This window comes from Microtus ochrogaster, linkage group LG1 (assembly GCF_000317375.1).
Source record: "Microtus ochrogaster isolate Prairie Vole_2 linkage group LG1, MicOch1.0, whole genome shotgun sequence".
NCBI classification, from domain to species: domain Eukaryota; kingdom Metazoa; phylum Chordata; class Mammalia; order Rodentia; family Cricetidae; genus Microtus; species Microtus ochrogaster.
In genome coordinates this window covers 15,055,057-15,062,744 of record NC_022027.1, presented here as the reverse complement: position 1 = coordinate 15,062,744, position 7,688 = coordinate 15,055,057, and positions in this window count along the sequence as shown.

Below are 7,688 nucleotides of genomic sequence, written 5' to 3'. Positions count from 1 at the left end.
AGTTTTAGGTTTCTACACAAAGTATCTTTCATTGATTTGTTACAAGTCTGATTATGCATGTGCTGTTAATATTTTAATCACAAATGCAGAGTGAAATTTGCCAAACCAATATTGGCATCTCCTATATAACCAATGTCATGCCACATTGATTGCATTCCATAAGTTGAATCATTTCTGTATTTTATGGGTAACTCCCACTTGATGATATATGGTGATTTTTCAGTCAGTACTATTTTCAGAAAATTTGTATTAATATTCTAGTACTTGTATACTTCTTATTTTATAGTATCTAGTGGTTTGTTTTGCTTTGGAATCAGAGTTATGCTTTGATTTTATTTTATTTTATTTCTTGGAATGGGCCATTCAATTATAATCTGTTAAGATTGGTTGGAGATTTTTCATTATTGATTTCATCTGTTCACTTATTGTTGCTCCATCAAACTTCCTGTTTGTTACCAGGCTGCTTTTGAGAATTAGTATTTCTCTATAATATTATTTTTCCAGGCTGTGCAAATTTAGCAGAGCATTTCTCATACCACCTGACAGTTTTTTGAGTGTGTGAAAATTAAGTTTTATCTCCTGTCTATTTTGACTTTCTGCATTAGAATCTTCTGGTGCCTTAATGTAGTTAATCACTTTTCAATTTTATCTTTTTCAATGAAATGATTTTGTATTTGAAGGGCCTATCATACTTGGCCCATTTGAATGTTCATTACTCTGATTCTCTCATTAAAGTCCCCTTTGTCATTAACCTAAATGATTCAAGAGGTCTAAGGAACAGACTATGGGTTTTGGTAATAGTCTCAGCATCTCTTAGTTTGCATTAAGATAATGCATTTCACATACTTCCTCTTATTTATTATTATATATAAATAAAATATCAAAGCATATCAGTAATTCAGTGAGTCCAGAAATTTATTTGCAGATGATATTCCTGTCGCAATATAACTGTAATTAATGAAAAACCTTAATTGGATTTTCTCTACATTGTCTTAAAAACAATGGTTGGGGCATTGCATGAGGGGACAATATGCTATTGCTGTCCCACTTTCTTTCTTAATATAACTTCTGCTATTAATATATGAGTTATACATAACATATAATCCAAGGATTGAATGGCTGCACTTTCTAAAAACACTTTTCATTGGGAACTGAAAATTTCTGGTAAGTATGTTAGATGAAACAAGCTTCTTGTTCTAAACCTTGTGGCCCTCTTATTTTCGTTTTTAACCTCAGATCAGATTGTTCTAACTTGGAATGTAATCATTTGAGAATTTTTTTTTTTTTTTGTTCACGGAAGGCTAAATCAGCATAGACATCAACAGTCTTTTTTCTTTTCTTTCATGGGTAAGGACAACTATTAACAGATTTAATTAGGAAGCCAGATCAAGAAAACAGTAGGATATAACAGGAGTTCATGGAGGATGCCTACTTTTCCCAGAAGTAACATTAATATTCCTCACTGTGTTAGGTTCTCATTCTCCCTGCCTCATATCTTTAACCTCAAATTCCTGAAAAAGATCCCCCCCCCGGGAGAAGGCTCCTTTTTTTGAGGCAAGGTCTCATATTCTATGTAGCTCAAGCTTTCTAGAACTTGCTATGTAGCACAGACTGACATAGAAATCAAAATCTGTTTGAATGAATAATGTAATCTAGAGGATACTGTGTTTATTGCATAATGAATTTCTAGAACCTGATTCCTAAAGCAAATTGACCCATTCCAATGAACATACCAAAAATATATAAACTGGAATAATTTCATCAATCTTATTAATTTTTTACTTAAAATGTGCAATTTATTTTGATTATATTATTGGGCATTGACAAACAACTTGACAAGATTCAATCTATTCCTGACACTGGAAGTTTTACTTGGTGTTCATAAGATATGTATTTGGGGCATTGTCTTTCCCATTTTATAGTTTCTACATTTAAATTTCTTTCACATATGTATATATTTTAGTAAGCTACTACAGTAGTAGGTTTCTGTAAGGCTTGTCAAAAGGCCTTCAGTGTTAGCTATCCTTCTCATATTCCCTCCATCAGCATTTCCACTTAATCCACTCTTTCTAGTTTCCCCTTTATCACTATATACACTATAAACTATTTCCACATTCTTGGAAGATCCTCTCCTCCTTCATCATTTACTAGTTGCCTAACCTCTCTGGTTTTCCAACTTGATATGCACATTTCTAAAGCTTAAAAGATAACATTGGCATATAATACAGAAAATGAATTATTTGGATTTGAGGGCTTTTACTAAATCACTCAGGATATTTGTTTATTGCTTTATTTATCTATCTAGTTCTAAACTGCATTTTTTATATTGAGTTATCTGACTTTTTCGACATTATTGCTATTTTCCTTTATATGGTAGATAATATACCTCTGTTAAACATATAATTAGTAAAGTTTTTTTTATCACTTGTTTGTGTGATGGTGTACTTTGGTGTATAGAAGCAGTTTAGCTTCATGGGGTCCTGTATACTATTTTTTAAGCTTAATACCTGTGTTATCATTCTCTTGTTCACAAAGTCCTTTCATGTGTTACTGATTTAGAGTTGTATTGATATAGTACAATATTTTAAATTTTGTTTAATTTTACTTTTTATCAAGAAAATGAAAAAATGAAAAAAAAAGCAACAGAATATGTGTATTAGAGACCTATGAATCACCTGGTAGTCTTTCCTTAAACCCATCACCAGAGACATCCCATAATTGTGTTAAAGGCAGGGCTGACTTAATGGAATTCTTCCCAATGATAAATAATGTGGTGAAGCAACAAGTTTTGACAAGTGCAAGGCTCTGTCTCTGCTTTGCTATTTGAGATACATTTAGTATTCGGCATTATGAAAGAGTTGGTACGTGAAGATTTCTTTGGCAATGAGTGAATTGCCAAACTACCTGCAAATCCATTTTGGCACTCACAGATACTGTTCTGTTCTCCACTTGTCTATTGTAGAGAATTCATAAACACAGCTTGGCTTGTTTATTAAAGTTCAAAAACCTGGCAAAGTACATCACTGCAGCTCTTTTTCATCTGCTGCGTTGACATGAAGGTCAGTGAACCCTTTTGAATGATCGAGATTTTGACAGCTTAATTTCTGTGTCATGAGTTGCTAAGGTAACACTATTCTGTGAATTTTCCAGCAATAAATCTTTAAGAAATGTCTTCCAGTTTTAGTATTGAAAATAATTTTATAACTCTATTTTTTATTTATTGGTTCACATTCCATTTTCTGAAGAAACCTGCCCTACAATTTTGCATATTGTTTTTTTGACTCAATCTAATCATAAAATAGACTTAAAACACAATGTCTTAGAAATAGACTATGTCAGAAAAAAACGGAGAGATACTGGTTAGGCAAATTACGCTCTTAAAATGAGCACATGAAAGTTCACATTTCAAGCTCACCTATTTGAAAGCTTGCATCTGTGTTTTCACTATGTTCCAAAAGACTTAGTTTATAACAACACACACACACACACACACACACACACACACACACACACACACGTGTTATATTAAGAAATGTGGGCTGTTTGTTGTATCTATTATTCTGTATGCATTCATGCAAATATTTATGCATATGTGAATACATACTCCCATGTATTCATATATATGGGTGTCAGAGGTGTATCTCATATATTGTTCATTACCTGACATACCCCTTGATTTGAGGGAAAGATTTATCACTGACCCTCAAGGTCAACAGAATCTCACATGTCTATATATTTCTGACATAGATTCTCTTAAATTCATAAAAGACTGACTTAGTCTTTTTTATGACACTTGCTTGAGTGGATTAAGGTTATATAATTATTCCTTTGAATTAAAGCCAACTGACACCAAATAATAAAAGTGACATCTTTCCATATGCTTAAGTTCTATCAGACATTAAGGAGAAAGAACGATATAACAGTTTATACATCATTGTTAAGGAATCATGGAAGCCATTATAAAAATCCTGCTTACCATAGTAGATTATGTTCATTCACATGTAAAGTATTGATAATGTTTATAAAACAACTAAAACACAGCTTGATAACTGGCTGATATCAATTTCAAGGATCATCTCTTAGAAGGTTCATATTTACAAAATTCTCTATTGTCAGAGACCAACTTCAACAGGGACGCCACTTAAGAGGGTAAGGAGAATAAAAATGCAAGTGAAAATAACTAAAGTACAACAATTGAACAAAATCCACTATAAAGTGTGGGATGTTCCCTCTAAATTCATTAGCGAAAGTGATGGGATTCATAAAACATGTTATTGCCACTGGTTGCACACTGGAATATGAGGCTAAGATTCTGTATTGCTGAAGACACCACACACATTTATCACAAGACAAAACAAAGTACTGCCTTGGAATCTTCTTCCATGGTGCATTCCTCTCCTGGTAGTAAAAGATGCTCTCAATGTTGTGGGAGAGAAAAATGATCAGCAGTCTTAACAAGCTGTAAACTCTGTGAACTGCAATAATGTCATTCGCAGGTGCAATAGAGGCATGTATTCAATTGGGATAGCTAACTTCTTTCTTTTGAAAGTACGAATGCACAATAGTATTGGTATTATAGATGTGCTTAAGACTGCATATTTTTAGTACTTAAAGAACACAGGTGTGAGCCTACCAAAATATTTTTGGAAAATAGAGTATTGAATACCCTCTAAATCTATAACTCTACCAATTTATTGTACCTCTCAGACAGTAACAACAAAGTTTTATTTGCGTAGTATAAGGTGGTTAATATAGAAGCTCACAACTGGTCAAAGCCCCCAAAATAAATGACAAAGAAGTATTGTTCCACAAACAGTACAATTATATCATACCTCTTATACAGGCTCAGGTACATCTGGGAGGTATGGATGAAAAGAATGCAAGAATCAGAAGTAGAGGGTATCCTATGAAAATAATTATCTTTCATATATTACAGCATCTCTGTACTCATTGACACATAGCATTACAAGACTAAACCATTCCATTTTCTGTTATGGAATAATAAGCGGTTCATGAGCTCCTACCCTTGACTGTGGACATGGACATAGAAGGCTTCTAGAAAAGGGGTAATCTCAATTTTCTTTATACTGTGGTTGCTGTGAGTCAATCATTCTCCGTGGTTCAAGAATCTGATGTATGACAACACAAATTGGCATTGGTAGCTTATCAAGTAAATTTTGTTTTGTTTTGTTTATTTTTTTTTGTTTTAGTTGTTGAAAAAAATTTCTGCCTCCTCCCCGTTTCCCATTTCCCTCCCCCTCCTCCCACACATCGCCCCTCCCCAATCCCCTTCCCCTCTCCCCCTCCCCACCACTCCATGCCAGTTCTGGTGGCACAGGCCGGTAGGATTTGCTGAAGGAGGCAGAGGCAGGTGGATCTGGGATTCGAGGCCAGTCAAGTAAATCTTTAGGAAAGGACATAGAGTTGGTAAGGTAAGGAAGTGGGAGGCTGATCTAAGGGCATTAAAAAAAAGAGTTGGGTAAATATGTTCAGAATACATTACATGAAAATCTCAAAGGAGTTGGTTATCAATACTAAATTATTAGAACTAAAACATAAATATACAAATAACACTGTATATATAGACTTAATAGATTATAATTATGTGTCTAGGAGTTAACACACAGACACACACACATATACACACAAATTGTGACAATGATTAAGAAAAAAGCTGCAATTTTGAAAGAGAAACAGAAACGTATATTTGGGAAGGTAAATAGAGTGCAAATAGAAGGGAAATTTGCTTAATTATTATCTCAAAGCATTTAACTAAAATATTTTATAAATTAAATATAAAAATTTTTAAGGAGAATTAAGTGAAAAATATAAACCTTGAATGAGAAAAAGTCAAATCTTTTGTAAAAGGTCTATTAATATATATTTATAATTTATAATTATATAATACATATAAAAAGAGTGTTTCAAATATTTTTATTGAAAACAAATTTTATTTTTAAATGATAGGTATAACATGGTTTCACCAAAACAACATCTCCAAGATTATCCCATGTCCCAACCACCCAAATCTATGTTCTTTCTTCTCTCTTTTTAAAAATCATACAATATAATTATTTTGCTTTAGTTTCAGACTTAGAATATTTCAAAAAATAAATAATAATGGAGAGAGTATCTCCTTCATTTTAAGTTTGCTTTAACTGGCTTCTCTGACACTTGGCAGTTCAACTCTTTCTCATAGCTTAGCCAAGCTCCTGGCAAAGTGCAGGGATGAACAACTTTGATAGCTTCAAGCATATAAAATTTGTGTATATGAGTGCCACACTTCTTGAATTTACTGATTCTGTTATTCTGAAGAATTTTGACTATCAAACTATCTAATTTTTAAAATTCCTCCAAACACAAATGATTGGCTCAATTGATCTAATCAATTGCATTAGTTATCTCTTTATGATAGTTAAGGACTCACTTTATTGCACCTTCATGAATTATTATGTAAATTAATCTTACCTTCTAATCTTTTAATATATTTTGTTTGATAACTTATTATAAGGAAAATGTCTTTCTAAAGATGAAGTGGGAGTCCTCTCTGTATACCGTGATTAGCATTAATGAATAAAAATTGCTTTAGATCTACAGCAGGGTGAGTGGGGAAAACTAAACTGAATGCTGGGAGAAAGAAGGGCAGAATCAGAGAGAAGCCATGGAGCTGCAGGAGACAGGATGCCAAAACTGTGCTGATAGGACATGACCTTGTGGTGATACACAGATTAATAAAAAAGGGGGTTAAATTAACATGTAAGAGTTGACCAATAAGAAGCTATAGCTAATGGGCCAAACAGTAATTTAAATAATATGGTTTTTGTGTAATTATTTTGACATTAAGCATCTGGGAACCAACAAGTGGTCCTCTCATAACAAATTGGCACCAATTTGGTAGACTAAATCCATGGAAAACATGAGAGGGCTTGAAACGAAATTCTAGACACTAAAAAACAAATTTGAGCCACATTTTTTCTTCTGTATGGGTTTTTCTTGCTGGCACCATGCTGTGGCTCCCTTAAAAGATGTTTTCCTGATTCAGTGGTAGAAAATAAAAAAAAAAAAACTGTGGCCATTTTTGAAATGCTATCTTTCTGGGCCATGCTGCCAACATGACCTCTGGCTCTTTCAGGAGACCAAGCATTTTAGTGGGGTTTGTGAGCAATGTCCTACAGCTTGCTTGGTGGAACATGGACCAGCTGTATGCCGAGTGATGGGGCACTGTGCGTGGCTCTCGGGGGCAGTGAGTAGCTCTGCCATAACAGACTGGGTGAGGCAAGCAGGAAGTACCATATTTCCTTTAGCAATGGTGCCACTAAATTTTTAAAGAGCACTTAATATTTTAAGAAGCTCTTTTAGACAGTAAATAATTACAGATACACAATAGGACAGATTTAGACGTAAAAGACCTCTAAATGGGTCACAGTGTTGGATAAATTTACGTAGGCTTGGGAGAGAAAAGAAAAAGAATATAGAAAGTTATAAAAGTAAATAAGTAGTTTATAAAAAATTAAAACAGTTGTTAAAGACACAGAGTACAGACAGGCATAGATTAAAAGGAGTAAAAAAAATAAACTACGTAAAGTGGAATATACACAGAGAGTCTGGTTTATCTATACTATTGTGTTTTCTTTGAATTTTTTGACTGCAGAGAGACATTTGATTCTGGGAACTGTTAAGCTAATATA